The following is a 14,083-nucleotide window of genomic DNA, read 5'->3' as shown; positions in this document are numbered from 1 at the left end:
ATACACTGGCATACACAAATACATACACTGGCACACACACACACACACACACATACATACACTGGCACACTGGCATACACACACTGGCATACACTGGCACACTGGCATACCCACATACATACACTGGCATACACACATACATACACTGGCACACTGGCATACACACATACATACACTGGCATACATACATACATACACTGGCATACATACACTGGCATACATACACACATACATACACTGGCACACTGGCATACACACATACATACACTGGCATACATACATACATACACTGGCATACATACATACATACACTGGCACACTGGCATACATACATACATACATACATACACACACCTTATTTTCAGCCACCCTCCTCTCTTCCTTACCATTTCGTCGCAGGAGGATGGCTGGGGATGATGTGCGCCGGCTGCCTCTCCTTGCGGCCTCTCCTTGCGGCCTTTCTCTTCTCCTTCCCCCACGCGGAGTAAACAGGGAGGAAGTGACCGGACGTCACTCCCTCCCAGCAGCACTTGCTTTCTGGCTGCATTTTCTTTTTAAAGGGGCCCGGTCGCGCTATTACAGCGCTGACCGGGTTCCTGAAGATAATAGGGACCATTGGGTGGCCCTAATTGCTTGGGCCACCTGATGGGCCCCATCAGCGCGTGGGCCCCGGTGCAGATGCACCGGCAGCAGTTAAGCTAATACACGTGGGGCCTGGGCGGCCGGGCCCCCAGGGCCGCCGGGCCCGTGACAATTGTCACGGTTGTCATGCCCTGATGGCGGCCCTGGCAGTGAGTGCGGGGTTTCCGGTTGCTGGGGCAGGTGGGATTAAGTACTATGGCCTCTGGGGCTCCTACAGCTTATTTGCAGGTACCTCCCCTGGAATTGGACCTTCATTGTTTGGGTTGGGAAATGCCATACACATGCACTCATACATGGCACTGGTGAGGCAAAATGTATTAGATTTCAATAGCAAGGAATCCTGGTAAAGAAATATCCAGCAATGCGTTAGCAGGGTATGAACCATACACCAGTTCTGGATAATGTTTGACACTGCAGCTATAATAAATTATGCTTATTATCCTCAGCCAGCCATTGTAGCTGCAATGCCAGCCTTTAGTGGCAAAAGGCAAGTAGATATACAGTGCAAACCAAATAATCTAAATGTAATAAATATAATAAAATGTAGCTTTGTCTGCATATACAATACACATATAATAATGATATTCATCTGTAAAATCACTTTTGTATGGATATTTTAGCCCAAATGAATATTACATAATATTGACCAACAGGGTTATTCGTTAAAAAGAATTTCAAATTTGAGGCCAGACTAGTATTATTGAAATCATAGCTAGCTTAGCGAATGTTTCCATTTCTGCTTTTTTTTTTACCTTAAATTTGAAATTTACTGTCTGCATTTCTCACGTAAGACACTGCATGTCTATTCTTCCTTCAGTTAAGAATTGCCACCGCTTCCCTTGTTTATGCTGTGTGTATCTGTGTGTCAGTGTGTGTATATGTCAGTGTGTATATAGATCAATGTGTGTGCATGTGTCCGTGTGTATCTGTGTGTCAGTGTGTATAAATGTCAATGTGTCTGCATGTGTGTATCTGTTTGTCAGTGTGTATATATGTCAATGTGTGTTATCTGTGTGTCAGTGTGTGTGTGTATCTGTGTGTCAGTGTGTGTATATACCAGTGTATATGTCAGTGTGTATATAGATCAATGTGTGTGCATGTGTCTAGGTGTATGCATGTGTCAGTGTGTTAATAGTGTGTGTAAATAGTTGCAATATGTTGTTAAAGAAATAGTTGTGTTTTGTCATAATAAAATGTCATGACCTTGGTCATATATGTTAGTTGGCGTCGGCAGGAGGTGTGGGGGGGAGGGGGGGGGGGGCGGTACGTACCAGAAGCTGGTGAAGTAACCCCCTGAAATTAGATTTTGCATGTTTGGATGTCTGTAATATAGAAATCCCAGTTTATCTTGAAAATATGTAATCCATGTATTAATTAAAAAAAAATGCTTAATAAAATATCACATAGTAACATATGCTATAAAAGGGATATGTGCTGCTGCTAAGAAACACTCAATCACCACTTATTTGTACTTGGAATATGCGGAAGATGTCAAGATGACACTTTAGCAATAACAGTGATGTTTCACTAAAAGTAAATTGTCATCAATAAATCTCTGCACTATTGAATGACATATTCTTTTAGTGACATCTTTCGAGTTACATTCCTGTTTTCCTACAGGCTGAAATAGCTAACATAACCCAATTTGCAAATATAGCTCTTTGAAAATACCAAAACAACAGAGACTCCTTAAAAACTCACAGGTACATGTACTAGTTTTATTGACTCTTTTCAATGGCACCTTCTAAAAATGAGATGGCATGATTTCATATATTTCTCAATACATTTTAACTTTCATAGATTCAAGGTATCAATTTCCATTGTAGACTATACAAACGAGATATCTACTTCAGATCTTCGCATGCTTTGATCTAGGTACTGCACTTCCAATCCATGAATGGGTTACTCAAAGCACCAGGACTACTTCAGTGACTTGGAGTGGTCATGGTGACTGGAGTCTTTATGTACAGCAATGCACTAAAAAACACAGCACATACAGAGATAGAAAACTTTGCTTCTGGTGGTAGAACGAGCATTCTGGGCTGGTTAATGTCAGATCTTTGCAAAAAAGGCATCTGTTATCAGTACTAATACTAAGGTCGACACGTCACCTTCTTCACGCCGCCCAAGTCCTCTACTCAGCACATCCCACAAGACATTCCTCCACCTGCAGTGAGGGTAATGACCTCACAGAAGGGGGATCGGAGAGAACTGGGCCTTGGTGTGTTGTGAAAAAATATATATTTTTTTTATGTTGCGGACAATTTCAGGACGGGTTACTACAACAAAAACAGTATTTTGATTAAACACTGTTTGTTTATATATCGTATGAAAGTCTAAAATCCCACCATGCCAATGAATGGATCGTTATGCTATGAAAAGTAAGTTGTACACCAGCCTACTTTTAAGGCATGGGTGTCCCTAGGCATCACTTTAATATGAGATCTTGAAATGATATTTAGAAAACATACAAAAAAATAAAAGAATACAAATATTGGTACACAGAACAAAATCAGAGAGTGTCTGTAGAAAATGGCCAAACATTTGTGAATGCAATTAATCCATAGATTAAAAGATGTGCATAGTCAAATGGCATATTGTCATGAATGTGTGATAGAAACATGATCTTAAAATTAGTTTATTTTATGTAATATTCCATTTTAACATTGGAGGGCATTTTATAAGAAGAAGAAGAAACGAGCAGCACAAAATTCTCTTTCCCTACCTAGTCCTAGATTACTTCCCTAGAAGAATACAAGTCAGTTCATAAATATTTTAGAAAACCAATATATTCTGAAGATTACTTGTCAATTATCTCCTATAAGACCTTCTGTTAGATGATACTGTTTCTCTCGAGTAGATTCCTACAAACAACAAGGAGTTCAGGTTTCAGAAATTAAAATAGTGCATTTACCAACATTCTTAAACTAACCACAATGGATGTCAAAGTTCTCATAGTCAATAAGAAAGTGCAATGGTATAGTATTGTATAACAAGCAGCTGTTTTCAGTGGCCTTGGAGGGCATCCATAATAACACTGCTTGGTATCTCCAAGAACAGGAGTCATTATAAATAAATAATAGGCATTTGAACCAGCACCAGAGGTATAATTACGCACATGGGGAAACAAAGATGTATCCACATCAAGAACAAACCAAAGTTCTCTACATATTGTCCTGATAAAATCCATGAGGACTTCAAACCATGTGGAAATCTCAGTTGGCAATATGCTACATATTATCTTCTATTCTAAAAAAAAAAGCCGGCTGATATCTTAATACTTTGAAGGCTTTCAGAATAATTTAATATAGCGTATTTATCGGCGTATAACACGCACTTTTTCTCCCTGAAAATAGGGGGAAAATGATGGGTGCGTGTTATACGCCGATATCCCATATTTACTTACCTGTCTTGAAGCGTGGGCCGGTGTTCAGCGCGCACCGCGGTACTGGAACTTCAATTTCAGGTTCCGGTTTCCGGCGGGACTGAAAGGAAGTGCGCACTCAGTGTGCACACTTCCTTTCAGTCCCGCCGGAAACCGGAACCTGAAATTGAAGTTCCTGTACCGCGGTGCGCGCTGTGAAGCCGGCCCATGCTTCAAGACAGGTAAGTAAATATGGGACAAGGGAAAGTGCACTATGGGACAAGGGGAGGGGGGGCACTATGGGACAAGGGGTGGAGAATACTATGGGAAGGGGTGGAGAATACTATGGGAGGGGGGGAGAATACTATGGGATGGGGGGAGAATACTATGGGAGGGGGGGAGAATACTATGGGAGGGGGGGAGAATACTATGGGAGGGGGGGAGAATACTATGGGAGGGGGGGAGAATACTATGGGATGGGGGAGAATACTATGGGAGGGGGGGAGAATACTATGGGAGGGGGGGAGAATACTATGGAAAGGGGGGGTAATACTATGGAAAGGGGGGGAGAATACTATGGAAAGGGGGGGGACACTATGGGATGAGGGGGGGGACACTATGGGATGAGGGGGGGAACACTATGGGAGGGGGGAGAATACTATGGGAGAGGGGGGAGAATACTATGGAAAGGGGGGAAGAATACTATGGAAAGGGGGGGACACTATGGGATGAGGGGGGGGAACACTATGGGATGAGGGGGGGAACACTATGGGAGGGGGTGGAGAAAACTATGGAAAGGGGGGGAACACTATGGGATGAGGGGGGGGAATACTATGGTACGTGTATGGTACGGTACGTGTTATATGCCGATAAATACGGTAATAGCTTAAAACAGTATTCACAGATCAGCAGTCGATATGGGACATCTTCTGAAATAAAATTATCATCTGACAAACTTCACTAGAACCCAGAGTCAGTTTGGACTAGAATGTTTTGAGTTATGGACTTACTTGGAAACTTTCTAAATAAGCAGATTTTAAGAACTTTAAAGTAAGTATGTTTACAATGTTTATTTGGGAGATTTCAAGTTGGGTAGCCAAATGAATTTGACACTAAATCCTAAAAGATCAGAAATCAAATATGTTCGTAAATAGGTTAGTGAGTCTTTATACGCTAACTATAGTGGTAGACAATCTTCAGCACTCCAGATGTTTTTGGACTAAATCTCCCATAATGCCCTTGCAACCATAATGCTGGCTCTTACATAAAAAAATAAAGGAAAATATTAATTGGAGGCTTAAGTACTAAAGATCTGGATCATATAGAACAAATCACTAAATCATTTCAGACATGCCCATTCAAAATCACTTGGACACAACATCAAATTGTTCACACTGGGGGGAGAGGGATGTCATGTATGTAAAGTTAACAGCAGTTAGCATTTGACAATTTTATTATTTCCTATTTATTTCCGATGTCCCAGTAAAACAGGAAATAATCTGTGGCAAGCGGAAAGTGCCCCCTGCAAATGTTTACAGATATTTTTTTATTTATTTTTTACATGTAAAGCTATAAAATGGATGAGTTTTGTTTTCTAGCATACTAATGTCGACATTAAACTGTTGTAGTTATGGTTATTGGGTTGTCTCTTTAAAATAAAGGATGTAGTAAAGAGAAAGCTTCTCACAATGGGAAATGTGTGTAAATAGAGAGCCATACCAAAATAAATGCCATATATTGATTTAGGCACACAATATATTCTATCCAAATGGATAAGTCTGTCACTTTGCAGGAGAAAAACAAATAGCTACAATTTATAGAGTATGTAAATAGGACAACTTAATACAGCAAGTGTATTCCTGTCTGCTTGTGCATGCAGCAAGCATTAGACCCATATCACTCAGTGCTTTAGTTTAATAAACAGTCCATCTCTACAGAGCATCTCTCCTCATTTCCTGGTTAAAGACTTAAAAGCATTAAAGCATCAGTTTAAAAGAACATAATATATCTTAGGATGTGATTGGGAAATAAAGCTTCATAAAACATATTTATGGATATGATTATCTATCTTGTGGATGTTTCAGAAGATAAACAATTATTCTTAAAAAAAAAAAAATTATAATGTCTAAATCCACACACGGCCCATGTTAAAAATACATGCCAATGCCAACTATTGTCGATCCACCAGTGGAAGGGCTGCCCCTGGATAATCCTCCTGGTTTTTACTTCTTTGGGAGAGTTGCTAATTATGCGCATGTGATATAATTTCATTTCTGGACTCTTTTGTCCACCAGTGTTCCAATTCTTGCTCCCTTCTCACCCCTGTCCCCTTGTATTGTCCACTTGTGTCCTTTGCACAATCTCTCCAATGCCTGATTTGACTTCAATAGACACTCTAAGCGCCATAACCATCAGCCGTTGTAGAGTTCATGGTGCAACAAGTCTTTGGGTGCTGTTCTCCTGATTTGTGACACACTGTTTTTGCACAGTTTTAAAAAAAAGCCAGGCCCCTCTGCCTCCTGCTCAGATAATGTAGTGTCCTTGAAGTTTAGCCCCCCACATACACCCTTTCATAGCCATCCAAGGTTTTATTTACACTAAGAGCAATAAGGATATGGAATTCTCTGCCTGTAGAGGTGGTTTTATCAAAGTCCATACAGATGTTTAAACTGCAGTGGATACATATTTGCAAAAACATAACATACAGGAATATCATTTCTAATCAGTTGGGTAATAGCTGCTTGATCCAAAGAGACATCTGACTGCTATTTTGGGGTGAAGAAGGAATATTTTCCTAGTTTGTTGCAAAATTGGAAGCGCTTCAGACTAGGTTTTTTGCCTTCTTTTGGCTCAACAGCAAAAACAAATGTGAGGAAGGCTGAACTTGATGGACACAAGTCTCTTTTCCTCTATGTAAGGCTCAATAGTGTTGGATAAATAATTTGGAAGTGAATCTTCCACATCTCCCAAGGAGCATCTCGGGCCAGGCTTTAGATGATAGTTTTTGTCTGTCCTGTTAAAAATGGGTTGACATGAATTAAATGGATAACAAACCAAACACTATTTGCCCCATAACCACAACAACATGCTGTCATTGTTATGATGACACGAGTAATCCTTTAACATAGCACAGGTACTGTTTTACTTTATATTTATATGAGATTTCTGTAACCCACTTGTATATAACAAATGTATGCCACGTTTTTCAATTTAGATTATCATTGATCTTGGGTTCTTAAATGTCATTTGCAATCATCACAGTTAACAGCATCAAAATGGCATACCAGGCATAAGTTACTATGTAGATTATTTTCTGAAAAATGTTGATCAATAAAGGTCTTTGCAACAAATCATAGTGACTGCTACTAATCATCCTGTGCCTAGTAAATCTTAAAATATACATGGGGTCATTTAACTCTTTTATTGCCAACAACATGTCAGGACTGTCATCATAACTACACAAATGCTAACCTATTCACCAATTAAATCTAACATTTGATATCAAGCAAAATGCCACTTGAACACCGCCTGATCATCCCTTGCATTATTATTATTATTATTATCGCCATTTATATTGCGCCAACAGATTCTGTAGAGCTTTATAATATTATGAGACACGGGATTTAACTATAAATAGGACAATTACAAGAAAACTTACAGGAACGATATGTTGAAGAGGACCCTGATCAAATGAGCTTACAGTCTATAGGGCATTAGAAATGAATTAAAATAAGGTAAGAGTAGGGGTTGGGCAAGGGATTTAGGGCAGCAGTACTAGTGCCAGGATTTGGGGGACTTAGGTTTATTCATTCAATGTTTCTGGTATATAGTAAGAGAATTATAATAAACCAATTAAAAGAACAATTTTCCTCTTAACTGTTTGTGAAAGGTTACTCTATATGAGAATGACTGAATTTTACATAAATTTTGCTTTTTCTTTGATTTAATAGCTCTGCATCAGCTTTTCAAATGATCTAATATGTTTGGCAAAACCTTTTAAAATGATTTAATATTTTGAAAACTATGTTTATATATATTTTTTTCATATTTTAGATTTTAGCATTTCGAAAAAGTTAATTTTAACAATGTATCCGAAAATGTTAAATCATTTTAAAAATGCATCTTACAATATTAAATGAAGTCATTAGTTCCTGCATGAAAATTCTCATGGTCCCTACATGTGAACCCATGAAAACATCCTGATAATATATCACACAATACCAGTGACTGCATAATTATTAGCAATTACAACGTGCCATTGTAGTGCTTTACAATTTTCTCATGTGAATAAAAGAACAAATAAGATACAAACTATTGCAAATGTTAACATGCCCAAGAGGTTAACTAGGATCCTACGCGAACATGCATACATGCGTAAAAATATACTATATCGAAATGACACTGCTGGTAGCTAATCCTCTGAGTAATGGTGAATATATCAAGGAGACCAATGTTAAATGGTTTTCTGTTTGAAATACCGTAAGTGCCATTTCTAAAGCTCTACACAACCTAAGATTTAATCTTGCATTGAGTAAAGGAAAGAATGCTCTGGTCTTTTGCCCTTGAAAGGACCAATTAACTAAAGAATGTTCATAAAAAAAGGCTACTACAAACTAAAACAATTCTAAGCAGTAATAGGTTCTGAATTTATTTTACATTCCAGGTTAAATACTGATTTTTATCCTACAGTTTTTTTTTTTTTTTGTTTTTTTTTTATCCCACAGGGTATTTAATATTAAAAAAAAATACTATTAATGATCTGCTAGGTATCAACTGTAAGAGCAAAGGCTAACAAAAATTATTTATTGCGTCCACCACATTTAATAACTACAGTATTGGACCTGAAAGAAAACACAGTGTAACTTATACTTGCTTTCACGCATACCTCCCAATATTTCAAATGGACAAAGGGGGCACTTTCATATTTTAGTGATTAACCCCCCTCCTTGCCATTTGCCTTTGTAAATATTTATTATATTTTCTTCCTTGTGTTTGATCTCAATATCAATACCTGGGAGCAGCCATTTTATTTTCCTCTGTCCATCATATGTGCAATCTCCTTTCTGTGAAATTGAGTTTACTTATAGATTTTGGGTAAATCTGATTGGCATGTAAAATGATACCCGCTTTAAGCTCCACCCATTGTCGAGTTTTGTCAACCTGACTACACATGAGGAAATGTATATAGTCCCTATTTTTATTTATGTATTTACTGAAAACTAGAGCCATCGGAAAAAAAAAGTTTATTTCGGTGACAGAGCCATTTAAAGTGTAAATTGTCAGAAATTCATAGGAAATTATAATTTTTAAGCCAAAATAACCAAACTTCAAATATAGCTAATAGCTAAGCCAGATATTTTATTCCAGTTTGGTTATTGCCACCTAAAATGTTAAATTCCAGACAATTCACTCTTTAGTGAACAGCACTGAGATAATTTGTTTAGACTGTCATGCTAAATAGGTATTTGTCTAACCTTCATGAAGGTACCCAGTACTTTTTCAGTCACCAGTCCGCAAAACCTTCCTCATATTATGGGGGTTAATAGGGCAGTGATGTCAGGTGACAGGAGACCAACTTTGGGGTTAAAATTTTGGAAGCTATTTTAAACCCTGGAGCAGAGCACTGGGAGTATGTCGAGTATGTCGTGGTCATGAACGACTCTCAGTTGTCCAAGACAGCATCTCATTTTTGTAGCGTCTGGTATCCCCACTCCTTAATCTGTCCGGAAAGTAAATTAATAGTGGTACGGACCCTAAAAAGTCGCTGTTGTAGGTCCTGGGCTTAAGGGCAAACAGGAGTTCGCAATCCATTTTGAATGCTGTGAAGGAGGAATGAGAAGCATCGAACCTGTCAGGCATCAATACATAGGGCTCTGGATACGCAGGTTCTAGGTTTGGGCGTACCGAGTCTTTACTTGACAATCTGCCACAGATAAAGCTCAGCCCCCTAGTGCTGAAGACATAGCCATGTATAACAGGAATAGAACTACTCAAAAGAAGAGAATCTGCTGTAGCTCAGAGGCAGTATAGCAGGCCCAGGACATAGATACGCAGGTTCCAGGTTTAGGCTTACCGAGTCTTTAATTGACAATCTGCCACAGATAAAGCCCAGCCCCCTAGTGCTGAAGACATAGCCAGGTATGTAGCTCAGAGGCAGTATAGCAGTCCCAGGACATCGAAGGAGCCAGGTTCAAATCCCCTGTTTGGCATTTGTGGAATGGGCATGTCTGGATGGCACGGTGAGAACCCCAGTGTCTTTTGCATATGGGTTATGATCGTATCCCATTATGATCTTATCCCAGCTTCATCTCCAGATCCTCTCCACTGATGCATGGGGGCGCTAAGAGATATTGTCCTGTCACAAGAGTGGAGTAGATCAAGGGTTATCTGTTCTCTCGCTATTACGTGCAGGAATGTGTGAGGTTGGTCTGAGAAGAGTTCAGTGAGTGGGCAGTTGCTGGAGTACGTCTGTCATGTACAGCATTGGTTTGTGTCTTGTCAAGGGTGGGTGAGGTCCTTGGTCTCCTGCTGGGAAGTCTGGGTTGCCTCATAGTGGTAGCATGGGGCTAGGGTCAGTCATTGGGTAGTGCCTCATGCCCTGTCGGCGTCAGATCCGCATGGTCGCTGCGACGAATGGGTTGGTGAGCAGTATGCTTTTGCTTCTTTTGTGATCCAAGGTAAGGTTCGCAGGTTGCAGTTGGAACTGTCCAACAGTTGTATCCATGGCTTGTCCTTTGCTGCCGTTGACCATATTATGATTGTGGTCAAATGGGCTGCCATGAAATATTTCTCAAAGTACCTTCTCTGAGATTGGGTAGTGTTAGTTGGGAGTGTGCTATGCGGCGTGATCTGCCCTGCCATACATTTTCGGATTTCTGCTTTTAAGTTAAGGAAGAATGATTTTGGGGCCTCTATTGGTACTGTTTGGAAGATGAAGTTTTGGCAGTAGTGTCTTGATGGTGTTCACTCAGCCTAACCACGAGATGTAGTAGGAGTTCCAGGTGCATTCCACTATAGCAGTCTTGAGGATGGGTAAGGAGTGTGCTATGGAGGAGGTTTTGGGGTACCGGCAGCATCAGTCTGCTTCTTTGTGCGGCCCATCTTCAGGTTTGTGCGGGTAGAGGTTAGCAATATTTAGGCTTTGAACGGGGGTGGCACTATACAGCTATATTCTCCGACGGCCAGACATGTCCCCCAGACGACATCTTTTGCAACAAACAGACTATTTGCTTTGCTCATATTTAACCAGAGATGATATGTTAGATGTGTAAAAAAATTCCAAGATTAAGCACGTCAACCAATATTCACTTCAAAGGCAGCTGAGGGAGCACATTATGCCAAATAATAAAATAAGAGTGTAGATCATTCCAAAGCAGCGTAAACAGACAAAACAACTTGTTTTATGTTTTCTTTTGATTGTAATCATAAAAATCACCTAGAACCTCAAGCAGCTTAAACTTTGCCTGAATGGCATAGAAACAACATTAAAAAATAATAAACCATCATGATAGCAAATCGCTGTCTTCTCCACATTTTCTCTACTTATGAAAAACTGACACTTCGTTTAATCAAAACAGGTGATACAAGCATTGTTTTGACTTTGATGGATCAAAGCAAGTTAAATCGTTGTTTTTCCAGGCAAATAAAAAAAAAAAAAGACTACAAGAATAGCGTGTCTTGTATTAGCAAAGAAAACTGAAATAAATAAAAGAGACGGCATTGAATTTAGTTAGTAATGAGTTTTCTTCGAACATTTTGACACAACAACCCGCAGAGGGACGGAGGGAGATATTGATTAGCTGTAAGAAGGACAGCAATTCTTGATCTCTCTCTGAAGCTGAATAACCGACTATGGAAAACAATGTTTAGTCTACAATAGCAGTGATAGGATACAGATTATCTTGTTGAGATGTAGCGTGTAGGAAATAATGGGCTTTTTTTTAATATTTTTATTCCAGAAAGATGATTCCACTGATTAATAGAACTCCAAATCAGAAAATCTAGTTCAAATCGACTGCATCAAAAAAATATTTTCTCGTTTTTGTTGTGTTTTTTTTTTCAAACCCACGTCAAAAGAGAGAAGCAGATGGTAAACATGAGGCTAGTCACTGTGGATGCTTTAGATATTAATAAAAAATAGTTTAGTAGTGTAAAAGTACCAAAATAAACTATAATGTAAAATATTAGAGATGTGCATGGGGGAAAAATTTATTTTGGTTCATTTTGGATCGATTCAATATTTTTCAAATTACTGTTCGTACACCTATTGCTTTGGACGAGCCGAAATTCAGTTCAGAAATGTGTTAATTTTTACATTTCGGTAGCCCATTTTTCCTTATAGGTCATGAATGCAGGTGGCAGGTACTGACTTGCCAATTTAAGGAGTTATCTGCTAAACTGCTGATATCAAAATTAAGTCCTTTTCTTAATTTTGATCTTTCATCTGTCTAGTAGTTAACTCCCCAAATTGTTATCCTTACATGGATTGCCATAAAGATACCAATTACCAATTAACGGAGCTGTCTGCTAAACAGGAGATATCTGTTAAACTGCTAAGAAAGTAAAATTAAGAAAAGGGCTCTTCTTAATTAATTCATGAATAACTATAAGTGCAGTGTTTTTTGTTATATTCGAGGATACTTTAGGCATTAGTGTTTTCATCTTTGGTGTTCACCCCAATGACTGACTGGAACAATGGGATTACTCTTCCTTTGTAAGGTTCCTTAATTATGAACTTCATTAAAGGGATACTATAGTACTAGGAATAAATATCTCTATTCGTAGCACTGTAGTTCCCTCGCTCTTCCCTCTCTCTCACGCTGCTGTCTGATAGACAGTCACTATAGGTTGTATTAGTGCTGAAATGTAAACATTGCAGTTTCTCGAGAACTGCAATGGTTTACATTGCAGGACTATGGGCAATAGGGACACAAACCCTAGACCACTTCAATGGGCTGGTAACTTATAGTGTCCCTTAAAGTTATATCAATGGTCAGCTTATCCCTTGTGTAATATGCCAGGCCATTAGACATTATAAGTGAATACATATTTTTACAAGAAACATTTATTACTGCTAGTCTACTGCATGTAGGGTTCTACCAGTGGCGGATCCAGGGGGGGGGGCAACGGGGCAATTGCCCCCCCCCGAGAATACCGACGGTCTCCCTCTCCCTCTCCCTCCCCTGCCAGCCCTTAAATGTGCGTGCGGACCGGAGATCACAGATCTCCCTCCCCGGTCCGCAGGCACTGTGCTGGCGGCCGGCGGGGGAGGGAGGGAGTTAGAGGGAGGACCCGGAGGTCAGGCTGCAGCTCCTCCGGGTCCTCCTCTCGCGAGATTTGGAGCGTTGCCGCGGTTACCACGGAAACGCTCCAAATCTCGCGAGAGTGAACTCTCCCCACTGGGACCATCAATGAATCGCCCACCGGACCACCAGGGAAATGTCCCCCCTCCCCCAGTAAAGGTAAGAAGGGAGGGGGGACATAGAATATTTATTTAAATAAAATAAAAAAAAAATATAAAAAAAAAGACCCCATACCCTTATATCACACATACTGCCCCCCATACACCCACACTGCCCCCCATACACCCACACTGCCCCCCATACACCCACACTCACTGCCCCCCATACACCCACACTGCCCCCCATACACCCACACTGCCCCCATACACCCATACTGCCCCCCATACACCCATACTGCCCCATACACCCACACTGCCCCCCATACACCCACACTGCCCCCCATACACCCACACTGCCCCCCATACACCCACACTGCCCCCCATACACCCACACTGCCCCCATACACCCATACTGCCCCCCATAACCCATATTGCCCCATACACCCATACTGCCCCATACACCCATACTGCCCCATACACCCATACTGCCCCATACACCCACACTGCCCCCCATACACCCACACTGCCCCATACACCCACACTGCCCCATACACCCATACTGCCCCCCATACACCCATACTGCCCCCCATACACCCATACTGCCCCCCATACACACACACTGCCCCCCATACTGCCCCCATACACACACACTGCCCCCCATACACCCACACTGCCCC

The 14,083-nt window shown here is 40.5% G+C and overlaps 1 protein-coding gene across 1 annotated transcript in view; it reads right to left on the bottom strand.

Moving 5' to 3' along the window:
• Positions 1-14,083, bottom strand: part of GPC3 (glypican 3) — a 439,590-nt gene that overhangs the window by 273,375 nt on the left and 152,132 nt on the right. The gene's annotated exons all lie outside the window — the stretch shown is intronic.

Source organism: Pelobates fuscus, chromosome 9 (genome assembly GCF_036172605.1).
Source record: "Pelobates fuscus isolate aPelFus1 chromosome 9, aPelFus1.pri, whole genome shotgun sequence".
Taxonomy (NCBI): domain Eukaryota; kingdom Metazoa; phylum Chordata; class Amphibia; order Anura; family Pelobatidae; genus Pelobates; species Pelobates fuscus.
The sequence above is the reverse complement of the archived record's forward strand: the minus strand, read 5'-3'. Positions and strand labels throughout refer to the sequence as shown.